General features: G+C 36.3%; 3 pseudogenes; 2 read left to right on the top strand and 1 right to left on the bottom strand.

Annotated features, from left to right (window-relative positions):
• The first annotated feature begins 1,548 nt into the window (after window positions 1-1,548).
• LOC101696543 (olfactory receptor 7A40-like) lies at window positions 1,549-3,438 on the top strand (annotated as a pseudogene).
• A 4,609-nt stretch (window positions 3,439-8,047) lies between these two features.
• Window positions 8,048-9,309, top strand: LOC101725613 (thioredoxin-interacting protein pseudogene; annotated as a pseudogene).
• Window positions 9,310-15,530: 6,221 nt separating this feature from the next.
• Window positions 15,531-16,477, bottom strand: LOC101702118 (putative olfactory receptor 7A2; annotated as a pseudogene).
• Window positions 16,478-18,464: the final 1,987 nt, after the last annotated feature.

Here is an 18,464-nt window from a genome sequence, read left to right as displayed (position 1 = left end):
TTTAGAACTTTAAATGATATCATTAAGAAAATTAAAAGTAGTCCTTAAACAGACCATATATATATATATATTATGGCCAGATATATAAAGAACTCTTATAGCTCATTAGTAGACAATCCAATTAAAAATTAGACACGAGAAGATGATAAATAGCCAGTACAGCACAAGGAAAGGTGCACAAAACTAGAATCAGAAAAATACTAATCAGTACATTAACAAGAGTGTATTATACACTCAGGGAGATGAAGCTAAAAGCTTTAAAAGAACAGATGTCAGCTTAGGTATGAACCACTTAGACCTTTTGAATACTGCTAATGTGAATGTCAAATCATAAAACTATTTTGGAAAAATATGGAAATTATTTGTATTACTGTTAAGAACCAACAGTTCTGTTCTTAAGTTTTTATTTAAGTGGAATGAAAACACATGTTCACAACAGATTTGTACGTGTAAGTTGTCTATCCCTTATCTGAAATTCTTGGGACCAGAAATGTCTCAGATTTTGCTTTGAAATCCACTTGATCTGCAAAGAGGATAGTGACTCCTGCTTTATTTCGGGTTCCTGTCACATGGAGTATTGTTTTCCACCATTTAACTTTCAGTCTATGAGTTTCTTTTTTAATTAAGTGTGTTTCTCTTCTGCAGCATAAGATAAATATGTTGAATCTTGCTTCTAGACACATTCTTCCAGTTTATTTCTATTGAATGGTGAATTGAGACCATTAGCATTGATGATTACAACTGATACACATTGACTTATTATTTTTATTAAATTCTTTTATTGGTACATTTTAGGTACACAACACAATTGCATTTCTCATTGGGAATTGTACCTTTACATAATGCATCTTGGTTCTTATTTTTTCCCCATTCCTAGCCCTCCCATTGACTTATTATTGTCATGAATTTTTTTGGATTCTCCCCCATTGCATTTAATTTCTTGTTGTGCCCAACAGATTCATTCTGCTGGCCTTCCTGGGGTTGTGATCCTTGATGTGTTTTCCTAGGGTATTGTCTAAAATTTTTTTGAGTGCTGGTTTGGTATTCATTAAGTTCCTAAGGTGCTCTTCAGCATGAAAGTATCTTATTTCTCCATCAATTTTGAAAGATAGTTTTGCAGGGTACATCAATCTGGGTTGGAGGCTCCTTTACTTTAGGCCTTGAAATACATCACTCCCAGCTCTTCTTGCCTTGACTGTTTGCATTGAGAAGTCTGCTGAGATTCTGATGGGGTTTCCTTTGTATGTAACTTGTTTCTTTTCTCTAATTGCTTGTAGAACTTTGTTCTTCTGTTGAGTTTCTGGAATCTTACAATTATATGCCTATGTGTAGACTTTTTTGATCAAGGCTACTTGGATTCCTATATGCCTCACTTATCTGTATGTCAAGTTCTTTTTCCTCTGCTTCGGTAGTTTTCTGCCATGAGCTCTGTGAACATATTTTTCATGTCATTTGTACTCTTTCCTGTTTCTTCATTGACTCCGATCAGTCTTATGTTATTCTTCTATGCATCGTCTAGCAGCTCCTGGATTGATTTCTCTTGGTTCCATACAATTTTAAGAAAATTTTATTTTCTTGGTCACTAATTGCAATATTATCTTCTATATCTGAAATTCTGCTTTCACATTGGCTCATTCTGATGTGTAAGCTTTCAAAGGAGTTTTTAATCTCTGGAAAATCTGTTTGCATATGTTTTATGGGTTCCATTTGTTTCCTCTGTTGGGATTCCATCATGTTCCTCAGCTCCTCTATTTCTTTTATCTGTATCTTCTCTAGATTTATTAATCATATCTTGCACTATGGCCACAATCACTGCTGTTATCTGAGAAATTATTTCTGATTTCATTTTTTCCAAATCCTCTTTTCTTGCCAGTTCAGGGAGTCCAGGTTATTGAGTATCAGATTGTTCCACCTCATTTCTCTTTGGGGTTGCTGTAGGTGATCTGGAAGTCTGGTTTTGAGGCTTGTTTATGTGTCTTCTCATTTTGATGTGGGGGTTGTTGTTGGCTCCCACATGGCTCAAATCCTCTGTGCTTGGAGCAGTGCTGTGGTGGCTCAGGAGCTTCCTCCTGGGTGCTGGGATTGGCTCACCTCCTCTGTTCTGGGAGTGATGCTATGGCAGCCTGGGGGCCTCCTTCTGGTTGCTGGGAGTGGCACCCATCAGTGGAATATCTTAAAGGGGAAAAACTAATTAATAGAACATAAAAAGTATTGTCCTGACTGTACAATATGAATGATGGCATTTCTGTCAGGTTTGTATTCCATAATTGTGTCGTGTTATTTTTTTCACTTTTTCTTTTAGTCCCAACAACTATATGGAACCAGAAAATGACATACAAATTTACAAAATCTTGCTTCTGGGAATTTCAGAGAACTCCACTTTGCAACCCTTCCTGTTTATGTACCTGGTCACTGTGCTTGGGAATTTGGTCACCATTCTGGTCACAGTGTCAGAATCCCACCTGCACACACCCATGTACTTCTTCCTCACTGATCTGTCTTTTGCAGACATTGGCTTCAGGTCTACCAGCGTCCCAAAGATGATAGTGAACATCCAGATTCATAGCAATGTCATAACTTATGCACCCTGCATCAAGAAGGTATATTTCTTCACACTCTTTGGAGTTTTGGACAGTTTGTTTTTGAAAGTGATGGCCTATGACCGCTTCATGGCCATCTGTCACCCTCTGTGTTACATAGTCATCATGAACCTCAGGGTCTGTGGATTGCTAGTGCTGGTGTCCTGGGTAAAAACTGCCTTGTGTTCCTTGATAGAAAGTTTAATGACATTGAGGCTGTCATTCTGCACAGACTTGGAAATCCAACATTTTTATGTGAGATTAATGAATTAATCCAACTTGCCTGTTCTGATACTTTTGCTAATGACATTGTGATGTACTTTGCAGTTGTGCTTCTGGGTGGCAGTCCCTTTGCTGGTATTCTTTACTCTTATGCTAAAATAGATTCCTCCATTAGTGCCATCTCATCAGCTCAGGAGAGGGATAAAGCATTTTCTACCTGTACATCTCACCTCTCTGTTGTCTCCCTATTCTATTTTACTATCCTGGGAGTTTACTTTAGTTCTTCTGTTAGCCAAAACACACAATCAACTGCAAGAGCCTCAGTGATGTATAGCATCATCACACACATGCTGAATCCCTTCATTTACAGTCTGAGGAATAAGGACATAATGGGAGCTCTGAGAAGATGCTCCGGAGGGAATCCATAAGAGTCAGTTTACAGGAAGTACCTATTATCATCGTACTCTAGACCTCAGAGCCACACACTGCTCTTCTTTAATGGAATAGTAAAGGGAAATTTTTTCTCAGAATATTTTTTTCTTCTTGAATTTCAACTTTTGCATAGAATTAAAAGAACCTCATTTGTAATGATTCTACTTTCCCTGATATTGAATATTTTACCTGTCTAATTTTTTGCCAATCTTCTTCCAAATTAAACATCAGAAAAAATTTGGAGATTCTCCATTATTCTCACAGAGTGATGTGTTGAAATAATTCAATAGAATAACAAACAATTTATGTCATTGCATATTTTTATTTAAAAGAAATTCTGAAACTACAACTTTTTAATCTTTTTTCCATTAATCACTTTTGGCTATATTTAGTGATGTAGATGATGTACAACTTTATGATGTAGCCTTCCAAATGGTGTTTTTATAGTTCACTGTGGGAAATTATTATCCACATAAGAATACTATTCTCTTATTCTCCACATTTTTCACAATGCATTGTAAACTCCCTGTCAAAAGTTATAATGAATGTTGTTATCAAATGCATATTCAATGTGCAGCCAGCATAAACAAGTTTGCATAGATCAGTTTATTTAATATGGCCTTAAAATCAGAAAAAGTTCTTATGTAAGTACATATTTGCATTCTACATTGAAATTCAGTCATATATCTATGAAAATACGTTAGACTATGTGCATGTGCTCATTGAAATGCAAATTTTCTTGAAATGCCTGGAAAGTTCACAAGGCAATGCTAGTGTTATGACAGGTATTTAAATCAATGGATAGGAGAGTTTGCTTATGTTCCAATTATTCATTGTGTCACCTGGGTTAGCATTTTCTAGTACTTTCTAAGCTATGATTTCTTTCATTGCTTTGAATTAAATTATTCTTTTTTATAAGTTTGTCATAAATGTCAAAGTGCAGATGAGTGAATAATATGTGTGAAAACTGTCATTTTCATTTTTTGATGTTCTGAATTCTCCTTGATGCATATGAATAAAGAATAAATTCCACACAAACTTGATTCAATAATAGTGCCCTTAATAGGATAATAATCTCACACAATTAACTATTGATGCTCATTGAAATGAAGATTTGGGATATAGGAACAGGAGTTTTTCCTGAGTTAACATACATGCCATGTTTTATTCACCAAAGAAATTTTTAAAAATCTCATGTCTAGTTAAGAGTCAAACATAAAATAGAATGTGCATCTCAATAAGCACTTCACACCCACATTGAAAAAGTAATGAATAATGAGAAAGTTAGTGAAATCAAGGAGATTTCTGAGAATGTTCTAAAATAACCATAATTTTCCAACTTAATTTTATTTTATTGGGATTCACTTAGGCTCAGTCTTGAAGGATGATTCCTTCCAACTTCATCTTTAACAGTGATTTATTTTCTGCCATTTTTTGAAGAAAAAGGTAAGAGTCAAAACATAGAATTGAAGCTAGTAAAATTTTACTTCAGAAGGTCAAAACTTTCCTTATTATCCTTCACTTCTATTTCAGTATATTTAGACTAAGAATAAATATTTCTCTTCTAAATACTTGGATACAGGTATCTTATGACTCACACAGTGAATAATAGTATCAAACTCTGGATAACTTAATGACTATCTCATCTATAGACTAGGAGTGCTAGGAATGTAGTGTGTTACCAACAAAATGAAGATGGGTTGGGAAAGGAAGTCTGGTGGCAGCAGTGTGGACATGCATTCATTAGCAAGAACTAGTACTGGACCGGGCATTTTGCTCAGTGATTCTGCTGCTTGCCTTGCAAGTCCAAGGTCCTGAGCTCAATCCCCTGTACCAAAAAGAAAATACAGAAAGAAAGAACCTAGTAGTGTCCAACAGCAACAGGCTGCATTATTAGCATGTATCTTGTCTACAGTGCTCTGTCCCACAGACAGTTATTACAGGGTTGGAGCTGTATAGATTAAGCTCCACAACCATGATATCATTAGCTTGTTCAGTCCCTTACATAAAGAGCACTCCAAGAATAGCTGATTTAGCATACAGGCCAGAAGGCAGTTTCAACAGTTAGTATTGATTTGTCCAATTTCCAGCATCCTTTAGGTAATACTTTCCTCAATACAACAGCCTCTGTCAGTTTACAATGTCCCCTAACTCAGCAATAGTATGGGCAATGAAAATGGGCATTCTGCAGACATACACCAACATAGCATACTTTTATTACAGGTAATAGACATGAAGAAGGAAATACATCTAACAAACTCAGGCATGTCCAGAGAGTCTTTGAGGGAGAACAATGACTGTACTGATGGCATTCCAGCCAAGTTTGAATAAGTATAAAAGACAGACAACAGTAGAGATATCATCAAAATGTTATGAAATTTTACAAATTGAACATTCCATGTGAAAAATGAGGAAAGAGAATAAAGTAATATTACATAAAAATAAATATTGAGGCTGTTAAAATGTGAAATAAAAGAAAATATTCCTTTTGCATACTCAATATTTATTCAGCCTACTGTTTTATACATAGACCCCAAATTGATGAGGCAGCTTCTTTTCACATGTATTTTGGATAGACTCTTTTATTAATAATTCCTAGGTTTTTAAACCCTTCTTTTTCAAATGCATGGGTTGCACTAAAATAGAAATTACTTACCAGACATTTACTTAAAATCATAGTCAAAATCTGCCAAACAAACTTTTTTCTTATCACCTCAGGAAACAATTTTTAGGATCAACCACAAAGCATATATGAACAACTTCTTAAAATACAAAATTGTTTATTTAATTTTACTAATTTGTTTTTAGTATTTTGAGATAGGGTCTGTATATATAGTTCAGGCTGACCTAAAACTCCCTATTTAGCTCAGGCTGGCCTGGAATTCACCACGATTCTCCTGCCTCAGCCATCCAAGTGCTGGGAGTACAGGTGTGCACCATCATACCTGGCCAAAACACAAATTCTTGTCCCATATATTTTCTAAAATAAGTAGAATAAAATTAGATAACAAAAAGAAGTAAAACTTTGGAAATTGTACACATACACAGGAATTACAAACAAGGTGGTTGGTGGACCTGGGATTTAACTCAGTGGTGCTGTTGCCTGCCGCACAAGTGCAAAGGTCTGACTTCAATCCTCGGTACTGAAAAAATATATATATTGCTTTGCAACTAATGAGTCAATGAGGAAACTTTAGCAATCAGTAAAATATTTATGATACTCTGTTGGTAGGAATGTAAATTAGTTTGGTCACTATGAAGAATGTTATGGAGGTTCCTCTACAAACTAAAAATACAACTACCATATAACCGAGCTATCTCACTTTGGGAATATGTACACAGAAAATAAAGTCAGCATACCAAACAGGTAGCTGTATCTCCATATTCATTGGAGCGCTCTTAACAAAAGCTAAGATACGGAATCACGCAAGGTGCTTGTCAAAAGATGAATGGATTTTTAAAATGATATACACACAAAATGAAGCATTATTATGACAGAAAGAAAAATGGAATTCTATCAGCTGCAGCAACATGGATCAAGTTGGAGTACATTTGGTAAAATAGCCAGGCCCAGAAGGGCTTGTAGCCCTTGCTCTCTCTATCATATGTGGAAGCTAAAATAAGTTTTCTTGTATATGTATCAGTGATTCCTCTGCTTGAAAAGAAGGTGTATTGGATACATTGCAGGTTAATAAAAGCTAAAATGTATTCCATTATGAAAACCCATGAAACAACTTAAAATGTCATCACAATATACTAAAACTTTTAGAATACAGCAAAACAGCAACAAGAAGGAAGTTTATAAAACAATCTATCTGAAAAAAACAGAAAGATCTCAATAATCAACCTAAAGATGCAAATGAAAAAGCTCAAAATATGAAGAAAACAGTAAAAATTTAATAAAATTAAAGGGAAAATTTAAAAATAGAGAATAAATAAAAAATTATTCCCAGCCCAAATCACTCAGCACAATATGACAAAAGAAGTTTTTTTTAAAAAATGACAGAGAAAATTGACAATTTTTGTTGGACAATGAAAAAAACACCTAAACAATAAAATGAGTGTGGCAAGTAACAGAAGGAAGGACATGACCAATAAAAAGCAAGAAGATTGACTCAGTAGTAAAGCATCCTTAGAAGAAAGAGAGAGAGAGAGAGAGAGAGAGAGAGAGAGAGAGAGAGGAACTAAGGAAAGAAAAAAATTAAAAAAGAGAAAGAAAGAAAAAAGAGAGAGAGAGATGGAGGAATAGAATGAGCAAGCTTAGGAGTAGCTGGTTTCTTTGCTAAAATCTATCAGACTTTTCAGAACTAACATTCATCTTTAAAAATTCCAAGATTATGCCAGGTGTGGTGGTGCATGCCTGTAATCACAGCACTGGAGAGGGTAACCCAGAAGGATCACCACAATTGTGAAGGCACCCTGGGGAACACAATGACTTCAAGGCCAGCCTGAACTACATAGTGACACCCTGTTTCAAAAAACAGAAAATAGAAAAAAATTCAAGCTATAAAATCAGTTTTTCAACTCTGTTTTCATCTTTGGGTAGGGTCGTCCTGCAGAGATCCACAGCTCCTTTCCAGCAACTGGGGAAAGAAGTTGTTTTCTTCATAAAAGCTCTTGGCATACTCAGCAGTTTAAAACATTTCCAGGCACCTTTTTGAAAGTAAAGATTGCTTTGTGGGCATCTTTTTAATTTTGTTTTTAAATCCCCACCTGCTTCAGGACACTTTCCTTTTTTAAGGAAGAGTGAAACCTTAGCTTTTTGTAAAGGGATGCTTGGATTTGGGGTTTCATTTTGTTCAAGCTTCCTGATCCGACACAGCCTAATCATGGTGATGTTCAAGAAGATCAAGTCTTTTGAGGTGGTCTTTAACGACCTTGAGAAAGTGTACAGCAGCGGGGAGAAGGTGGCCGGCTGGGTGGTCATGGAGGTGTGTGAAGTCACTCGAGTCAAAGCCCTGAGGATCCTGGCTTGCAGAGTGGACAAAGTCCTGTGGATGCAGGGATCGCAGCAGTGCAAGCAGAGCCTGGACTACCTGAGCTACGAGGACACGCTCACCCTGGAGGACCAGCCCGCAGGTGAGAACAAGATGGTGATCGTGAGACCTGGAAACAAATATGAGTACAAGTTCAGCTTTGAGCTTCCTGAAGGGCCTTTGGGAACATCCTTCAAAGGAAAATATGGGTGTGTGGACTACTGGGTGAAGGCTTTTCTTGATCGCCCCAGCCAGCCAACTCAAGAGACAAATACTTTGAAGTGATGGAACTGGTGGATATCAATTCCCCTGATTTAATGGCACCAGTGTCCGCTAAAAAGGAGAAGAAAGTTTCTTGCATGTTCATTCCTGATGGGCGTGTGTCTGTCTCTGCTCGAATTGACAGAAAAGGATTCTGTGAAGGTGATGATATTTCCACCCACGCTGACTTTGCTAATACATGCTCCCACATTGTGGTCCCCAAAGCAGCCATTGTGGCTCACCACACCTACCTTGCCAATGGCCAGACCAAGGTGCTCACCCAGAAGTTGTCATCAGTGAGGGGAAATCAAATTATCTCAGGAATGTGTTCCTCATGGCGAGGCAAGAGCCTTCGGGTTCAGGAGATCAGGCCATCTATTCTTCGCTGCAACATCCTTCGAGTTGAATATTCCTTGCTGATCTATGTGAGTGTCCCTGGCTCCAAAAAAGTCATTCTTGACCTGCCTCTGGTGATTGGCAGCAGGGCAGGTCTGAGCAGCCAGACATCCAGCATGGCCAGCCGAGCTAGCTCTGAAATGAGCTGGATAGATCTAAACATCCCTGATACCCCAGAAGCTCCTCCTTGTTATATGGATACAATTCCTGAAGACCACCGATTGGAGGGCCCCACCACTCCACTACTAGATGACACCGATGGGTCTCAGGATAGCCCTATCTTCATGTATGCTCCCGAGTTCAAGTTTATGCCACCACCCACATACACTGAGGTGGATCCTTGCATCCTCAATAACAATGTGCATGGAAGAAAAGAAGCAGCTGTACCTACTTGTTTCTTCCCACCTCTCTTCTGGACTCTCACTTCTTTAGAGGCTCCATAGTCTCTGCAGTGGGGTATGGGTCCCCCCAGCCTCAGACTCCCCAGTGCGCAGGCCGTGACCAGCAGGCAGTTTTGAGGCCTCAGACAGCATGGACTCGTCCTCAGCCGGCACCAGTGTTGGGATGTAGGAGTGTTTGCTGGATGGGTTGAAAAACACACTAGAAAAATTCAGGCCCATTCCGTCTTTTCAGATCTCCTTGAAAATTGAGGCATTTTCACTATTTTGATCAGGGCTAGAAATGGATGCCCGACATGGTTCTTTTTTCTTTATATAAACAATATAAATAAATAAATAAATAAATAAAATCAGTTTTTCAAAAATCATTCACTCACAACTCATTCAGCTGATTTGTTAATTGGGAATTCCTCCAAAGTCTTTCAATTTGGGCTAGAATTTCTCTGATACCAAAACAAGATAAGGACACAACAAAAAAGAAAACAGGCACAGGCCAATATCCTTGAAGAACATAGATGGAAACTATTCCCAAAATAATACTAGCAAGTTGAATATACCAGCATCTTGAAGGATATAATTATGATCAAGTGGGATTTAACTCAGGGATGCAAGAATGGTCCAACAAGGGGTTTATCTCAGGGATGTAAGCTAATAAATGTGATTCATCACATAAAGAGGTGTACAACAAAAACCATATGATCATCTAAATAGATGCAAGCAAAATTCAATAAGTTCAATTTCTTCATTAAATAAAAACTCTAAAAATAGGCATACAAGAAACAGAGCATGATTAAAATTGAACCAACAGCAAATACCACACAGAGCAGGGAAATGGTGGAAGTGTTTCCTCTAAGATCTGGACAATAGAACAATGCTCAATATTGACACTTTTATTTGTAGAAGTACAAGAAGTCCTACAAAGAACAATGAGATTTGAGAAAAATAAGACAAGTTGAAACTGGAAAGGAGGAAGATAAATTATCACTGAAGTGGGATCTGGGGAAGGATGGATAAGGGTAATTACAAAAGGAGAAAGGAAGAATGAAAACGACCATGATGTGATATGTATATGTACAATTTCCACAAGATGAATACATTTATATGCATTATGAATATATATTAATTAAAAGAAAAAGCCATAAAGACTCTACAAAAAATTATAAAAAACATTTTAATAATGTTGTAGGATGAGAAAGAAAAATAAAATTAAACAGTGTTTGTAAACACTAATAAAACAGTTAAAACAAGTTAAAGAAATAATTTTGTGTACAGTACTTACAAAACTATTAAATATCTAATTTTAACCAAGGAAATGAAAACTTTCTATCATAGAAGTTATAAAACACTAATGAAGGAAACGAGGAGATCCCCAAGAGAAAAAGAGAATGGATATTGTTAAAATGTCCAGGAACCACAAAATGGTTGGTGCTTCCAGGGCAGTCCCTATCACAGGACCAATGACATTCTTTGCAGGAAATAAAACACCCCTAAATATCAAAACATTCTCACATAACAAGAATGAATTCCATGCACAAAGAACAAAGCAGGTAGAATCACAACACGCGAATTCTTGGCACACTTCAAATTTATAGTAAACAGGACGGCAAGGTACTGACATAAAAACAGACAAAATAACACTGAGATTCCATCTGACTCCAGAAAAAATAATGGCCATCATTAAGAAGTCAAATTATAACAAGTGCTGGTGAGACTGATGAAAAAAAGGAACACATATTGTTTTGGGGAATGTAAACACATACAACCTCTAGGAAGATCAGCATGGAGGTTTCTCAAAAAATTAAAACTAGAAATTACATTTGACTTCCTCTTCTAGGTATCTTCCCAAAAGAATAAACACATCATATTACAGGGATACTTGCATATGCATGATTCTAACAGCACAATTCATAATAGATAAATCACAAAAGGAGTTTATAAGTCCATTAACAGATGACTGAATAAAGAAAATATGGTATTTATACACAATAGAGTACTACTCTGCCATATAGATAGATCAACTTCCTGGAAAATAGATCTACCTTGAGAGCATAATGTTAAGTGAAATAAAACAGACACACAAGCTTAAATATCACATTGCTTCTCTTACATGGGAAGCTCAAATTATAAACAAAGAGCAAAAAGATAATCAGAAGTAGGGAGATAGATGGAAGGAGAGTAAGTGAAGGAGATGAAAAAGGAATTAAGATATGTTATGTATATGTACAAATTCCTTTCAAGGAAAGTAATCATTATGTATGTCAACTATATACTAATACAAATTTTAAAAGACACATAGATCAGTGGAAAAGAAGACAAATGACTTCACTTATTTGCCCAAAAATGATTTTCAACAATTGTGCCCAGAATATATATTGGAGACAGAATATTTTCTTCAATGAATGTTGGTGAGAACATTGTATTAATTAACAAAGAATGAGACTATACCTTTAATTCATTCTATATGCAAAAATCAACTAAAATTGCATAAAAGGTATAAATACTTAATGTTACCCCTGAAAATCTGAAATTACTGGAAGACAATGACAGGACAAACATTCTAGAAAATAGGTAAAGGCAAAAGTATTTGGGGTAGGAAAATGAAAACAGACCACGGTAAGGATAATAGTCAGATGGGACTGTATATAAAAAAGAGAGAACTAAACAGCAAGTAAAATGATCAAGAGTGAAGATACCACCTACATAGTGGGAGAAAATATTTGCAAACTATTAATCTGAAAGTGGTCAGTACACAGAATATAAAAGGAAGTCAAATAAGTCAACAGGAAATAAGCAATCTCCTTTAAAAATTGACCAATTATCTCAGTGGATACTTCTTAAAAGAAGGTATATAAATGTAAATGTAAAAAAAATCACAATCAGAATCACATCGAGACATGCCATATCATCCCACATAGAAGGACCACTATCAAAAAGATTTTAAAAATCCCCTGTTGAAAACATGGAGAAAAAGGAAAGATCATTTCCTTTAATAAGAATGTTCATTAAAACAGTTCTATGGAATTGTTTAGAGGTCCCTCAGGGGAAAAAGAGTCAGACAAACAAACAAAAAGAACTACCACTTCAGGCAACTTGTACCACTCACTACTGAGAATATATCCAAAGGAAAGGAATCATTGCATTGGAGAAACATCTATACTCTTGGATTTATTGCAGCATTATTTTTTCAATTAATTTTATTGGTACATTTTAGGTATACAATACAGTTACTTTCATCATTGGGATCTTGTACCTTTACATGATGTATCTTGTTTCTTATTTTCTCCACAATCGCCTGCCCTCCCTTCACCCCCTCCAATCCATTGCAGCATTAGTAACCATAGTAAGAAAGGGAATCGACCTAAATATCCAATGATAGATGAACAGATAAAGAAAATGTGATGCATAGACAAAATAAAATAGTATTCAGCTATAAAAGATGAAATTTTGTCATTTGTGACCACATTATTGACCCTGAGGGGCATTACATTAAGTGAAGTAAGCCACGTCCATACAGACAGATACCAATGTCCTCACTCATATGTGCAAACTGAAAACGTTTATCCCATAGAAGTAGGGAGTTCAACAGAGGCCACTACAGTGGGAGAAGTGTGGTAGGAATGGGAGTTAGAGAGGATGGAAAATAGCATGAAAAAAGAGTACAATGGGAGAAAAAAATTATAGTGTTCCACAGCAACAATTTAATACTTACCAACAATTTACAGTATGTTTCAAAATAGCTACAAGAGATGATTTTGAATATGCCCAATCCTAAAACTGATAAACTATTGATATAATGGACATGCTAATTACATTGATTTCATCATTGAACAATATACACATGAATAAACCCTGTACCCTACAAATATGTGAATCAATTGTGTCAATTAAAAATAAAAATAAAGAAAAGATACATGTGTGTTTATTTAATATTTATTTCCCTTGTTTTTCATATAGTGTAAAAAAAACAAGGCAAGAACCTTTCTTACATTTTATATGATATCTTTTCTTTGTTATTGTTGGGTTTTGGCTTTGAATTCTTTTTACACAAATCCAAGGGAAACACTCTCTCCCTAGTTCTGCTCTTTATCAAACGTGAAAAACTCTCAAGACAATATTGTATGAACTATTGCACATAGCATACAATTTGTACTCTTTTAGACTCAATAACTTTATTCATTTCATTTTCCTAGAGGAGAAAAAGATGTGAAAATACTTACATGACTATATTCCACATTTACCTCTAAATTATCAACCACAAATAAGCAAGGACTTTATCCAATTTGTTCACATTTGTATTTTCACTGTGATATGGCACTATCTGTACTTTTACATAGAACAAAATTATAAGAAAAAAGAGTTTTTAAAGAGTGGGGAAATAAAACCTATCTCACAATAATTATACCACACAAAAATTAAGAAAGCAGCAAACCGAAACAAAAAACAAAAAGAAAGAAAACAAAAACCAAGTTATGAAATGGCAACCATGTAACTATATAACAAAGATTAATAATTAAATGGCAACACAACGGCACACCAGAAATATGGTCTTGTGTTTGCAGGACTTTTTGCTGTGGGGATTGTTAGAGGAATCAGCAGTGAGGCCTCAAAATACATGGCAGCTTTGACCCATTAGGTAGCAGTAGCACAGGCCCAGTTGTGATTATCAACACTGGAGATATTTCCAAGTTTCCATTAGACATAATTTGTCTGTGGATGAGAACACATGCATACAGCATGGATGTGGAAACATTTTAAAACAGCTCAAATTAAAATCACACGTATGTACCTGATTTGTAACTTTGGGTTGATCACTTACCATGTGGCGACTCATTTCTGCACATACAAAATGAGGCCATAAAGCATTGACCAAATAGAATAGACTTATATTTTCTTGTTTGTTTTAAAGGATAGTGTCTCTCTATGCTGCTCAAGCTGACAAAATCCTGTGATTTAGTAACTCCTGCCTCAGTGTTCTGTGTAGTTTGGACTATACATATGCAACACTGTACTCGACTGAATGGAATTTTATTAGAAAAAATAGGAGAATATAAGATTCTAGCCTCAAGGAAACATGTATAAAAGATCCAAACATATCACTTGTAACTACCAAATGTTTTGTAAATGATGGACTAAATGACAGCTCTGAACCTTTGCTATCAATGTGATTTCCTTAATTGTACTGGGGGGAAAAGGCATGCAACTAAGTGTGCGGTATTCATTGTTTTATCATTAAAGAACCACAGTTCTCATTTTTGAAGAGAATGGCAGGATCCTGGGGAGGGGAGAGGTGAAGGTGCCAACACAGGTCAAAGGTTTGGAGACCAAGTGACCTAATCAAGATACTTCCCTTGATGTTACACTACGGAGCCATCTTTAATGGAGGGATCTAGTAAGCGTTAGGAGGTTAGAGCACCAGAAGACAAACAGTTGATGCAGGCGTAAGGAACACTGGATCCTCCTGACTTTCAATCTTGTCTCCTGGGAACAGAGAATCTGCAGGGGAAAACTATCTTTCTGGAGCAGAACAACATCCCATGGGGGAATGATGTGCCCAGAATGAGCAGCCTTGGGCTGAAGAGGACATGTTTTTGTTTTCCTTCAGAACCCTAAGTCTGGCTCAGAGATCAATGGTGGACTTGTTCCTGCTGTCTCTTCTATTCTACTACATGAGCTGAAAGTGACTTCAAATGGTGAAACCCTGCCAAGAGAAGAGACAAGGGCTGGAACTGGCACTAACTCATTCCTCCCCCCAACACTGGAAGTGCTTGTGTTTACAGGACATCCTGCTCACCCCTCATGGCCCACTGTCAGTGCACAAGTGGGAGTCCCCACCACCAGGCCAGTTGCTGCTGAATGGCAGACACTGTGACAATGAGCTGAGAAAGAAATATAATCCTAAGGAGAATGAAGCTTAATTTATAATGAATGAAGCACATTTATCAGATTCAGTGATGTTAAAATTTACATTATATTAAAGAACTATTATAGATCAAAACTTTCAATAGAAAATTATAAAAATATATCTAAGTGCCAAATTTAGTTTTATCTAAGAAAATCAAAAAATTTACTATTATTTAAAATAAAACAACAATGAAAACATTACTTGGTTTGATATTTACCTTTTAAGAAGAAATTATTCTTGATAACTAGGAGTTGATCCATAACATAAGGGGGAAAGGTAAAATATGTGCGATACTATTTTTGAAACTTTAGAGCATTAAGAAAATAACAGGAAAATAAGTAATATAGAAAAGTTTAAATGGTAATCATGAGCACATTATCCAGCTCCTAGTTGCCCTTGTAAATAATATTTTCAGAGCACTCTTGATGTCTTTATTCCTTAGACTGTAGATGAAGGGGTTTAGCGTGGGTGTGACCACGCTGTACATTACCGAGGCTGTGGCTGTTGAGTATGAGTTTTGGGCGACAGCAGAACTAAGGTACACACCTAGGCTTGTGCCATAGAATAAGGAGACACCTGACAGATGAGATGTACAGCTGGAAAGTGCTTTATATCTCCCCTGAGCTGAGACTGCATGCATGGAGGAAGCTATCTTACAATAAGAGAGAAGAATGCCAACAAGGGGACCGCCACCCAGCAGCACAGTGGTAACATAGGTCACCACATCATTAGGAAAGTGTCAGGACAGGCAGAGTGCACTATTTGATTTAGGTCACAGAAAAAATGTGGGATTTCCAAGTCAGTACAGAAGGACGGCTGTAACACCATTAAGCTTTGTAGTAGGGCATTTAGGACACTCAGCATCCAACATGCTAGAACCAGCAACACACAGAGCTTGGGGTTCATGATGACCATGTAATGCAGAGGGTGGCAAACGGCCACATAACGGTGATAGGACATCACAGTCAACAGAATACTGTCCAACATTAGACACAACATGAAAAAATACACTTGAGTGACACAGCCTTTATATCTTATGACCTTGCTCTGTGTCTGGATGTTCACCAGCATATTTGGTACTGTGGTGGAGGTGAAACCAGTGTCCATAAAAGAAAGGTTGGAGAGGAAGAAGCACATGGGTGTGCGCAGTCGGTAGTCTGACACTGTGGCCAGTACGATGAGCAGGTTCTCTAACACAGTGCCCAGGCACATGGATAGGAAAATTCCAAACAGTAAAGGCTGCAGTTCTGGATCTTCTGAAAATCTCAAAAGAAGAAATTGCGCACTTTGTGTGTAATTCTTGGATTCCATATTGTTGATATCAACTGCACAGAAGGAGGGAGAGAGAGAGAGGGAGAGAGAGAAAGAAAAGAGACAGAGGTATGGGGATGAAAGAGGAATAGACTTGCATTAGTAATTTTTCCCAAATTATATCATATCTTTTCTATAGTCAACACATCATTTTTATGTTTCATGTATTTATTGGTTCCCTTTATTGGACCATTTTGGCATCTGTAATAGGGAATTCCTTTCCAATGTTCACCTTGGTGTTAACAGATCATGTATTCTCTTATTATAATGAAAAAAATTTGTTTACATTAGAAAATCTAAAATTGAATATAAACCTTGTTAAAAGAACTGCCTAGATGATACGTGAACAGTGCAAAATACTTATTGCTATTGTACATATCATTTAATGATGGAGAAGCTACACAAGCAAACTAAACATTTTATACAATGCGAGATCATGGCAAATGCCTGGAAGAAAAGGAAAGTAAATAAAAACAGACCCCATATGGATGTTTATTGTTTTTTATTTTCTTTAAATTATCTTTCAGGCAAAACCAGTACATAGGATGACAGTTGAACAAAGATCTCAAGGAAGATGGGGTGAGCGCCACAAGGTTCGCTAGGGAAGTTGTGTCTGCAGGAGGAACAGACAGTGCTAGACCCAGAAAAACATGTGGCATTCAGTTGTTCAAGCCAAGAAGGAGGAGCGTTACTGTAAAAAGAGCAAGAGCATGGGGTGTGACTCAGGTGTGGAGGCTGAACATGTTGGTGTCCTAGAAGCTAAGAGTATAGTAGTCATAGAGGCTGTGCAGCACAGAGAGGAGGGGAGGATAAATGAGATCAAATACTGAGTACAGAAATACATGGAAAAGAATCAAGGTCTAGTCCTCCATAGCACAGTTCTTAAAAATTGTAATTAAAAATACATTTTTGTATATTTTGATATACGTAGAGAGGGTATTGAATGTTCCCAACACAGAAAGTAGTAAATGTTTGAAGAGATGGACATTCTAATTACTGTAATATTACATTTTACCACAAAACATGCACAGTTAGTATACCTATTCAAATTAAAGAGTTTCAAAAATTTCTCATTGCACCCACATCTACACCATAAATTTCTCTTGTAGTGTATACAATTAGATATAAACATATATTTAAAAGAGAAACATTTTGTGTAGATCATAAGATCACAGAGCTTAGAGCAACTTACCAAGTTCAAAAATCTCAGTGGTGTCAATTACATTTGTTGTTCTTTCATGCAATTATAGTGAAACACACAGATTCTCCATATCCCTGTGCTGCAAAACATGATAATAATCGTGCTTGGCTCATTAGGATTTTGTAGAAATTAAATCAGGTAAGATATAAGAATAATTTAATATGATTCTAAAAGAGGAGAGTAAGGAGAGGTGTTAGAAAATACTGAAGAATTCCATGTGTATATCCAAAGGATATGAAACATACTTTAAGGGGATATCACCTATGTGTATAGTGGCATCATTCACAGTAACCAAGATATGAAATTAACCTAGGCTCCCACCAATCGATTAATAATTAAAATGTAGCATATGTGTACAATAAAATATTGGTCAGTACACTTTGTATGCATGTATCAGATTATCATACTGCACCACATGGTTAGGCTCTGATATTGTGTAAATTAATAATATAATGAAGTACATAAAACACTGAAGAGTGAAGAGTTTGTTGTCACTGAAATATCACAAGAAAAGATTTCCCTGTGTCCAAAGGTTTTTCATTTCCTTTTTATTAAGTTGGTTGCAAAGTTTTATCTCCAATTTAAAATGAAGATTTTTTCTCTACATTTGTTGTTTTGAGTGCTGGCCTCTGTATTATGAATTACCATTTAGAGCCTTTTGACTTATGACAGGATTATATCCCAATTTAAACTTTGCAGGTTGAGGTTACATAAGTCAAAAAGCATTAATTCATATTACCTACAAAAATCCTGCTTAGTAACCAAGTACACCATAGTCTCAGGTTG

This window comes from Heterocephalus glaber, unplaced genomic scaffold (genome assembly GCF_053883595.1).
Source record: "Heterocephalus glaber isolate CG9 unplaced genomic scaffold, H.glaber_assembly_v1.0 deba00000678, whole genome shotgun sequence".
In the NCBI taxonomy this organism is placed as follows: Eukaryota; Metazoa; Chordata; class Mammalia; order Rodentia; family Bathyergidae; genus Heterocephalus; species Heterocephalus glaber.
This window is presented reverse-complemented; position numbering and strand designations above follow the sequence as displayed.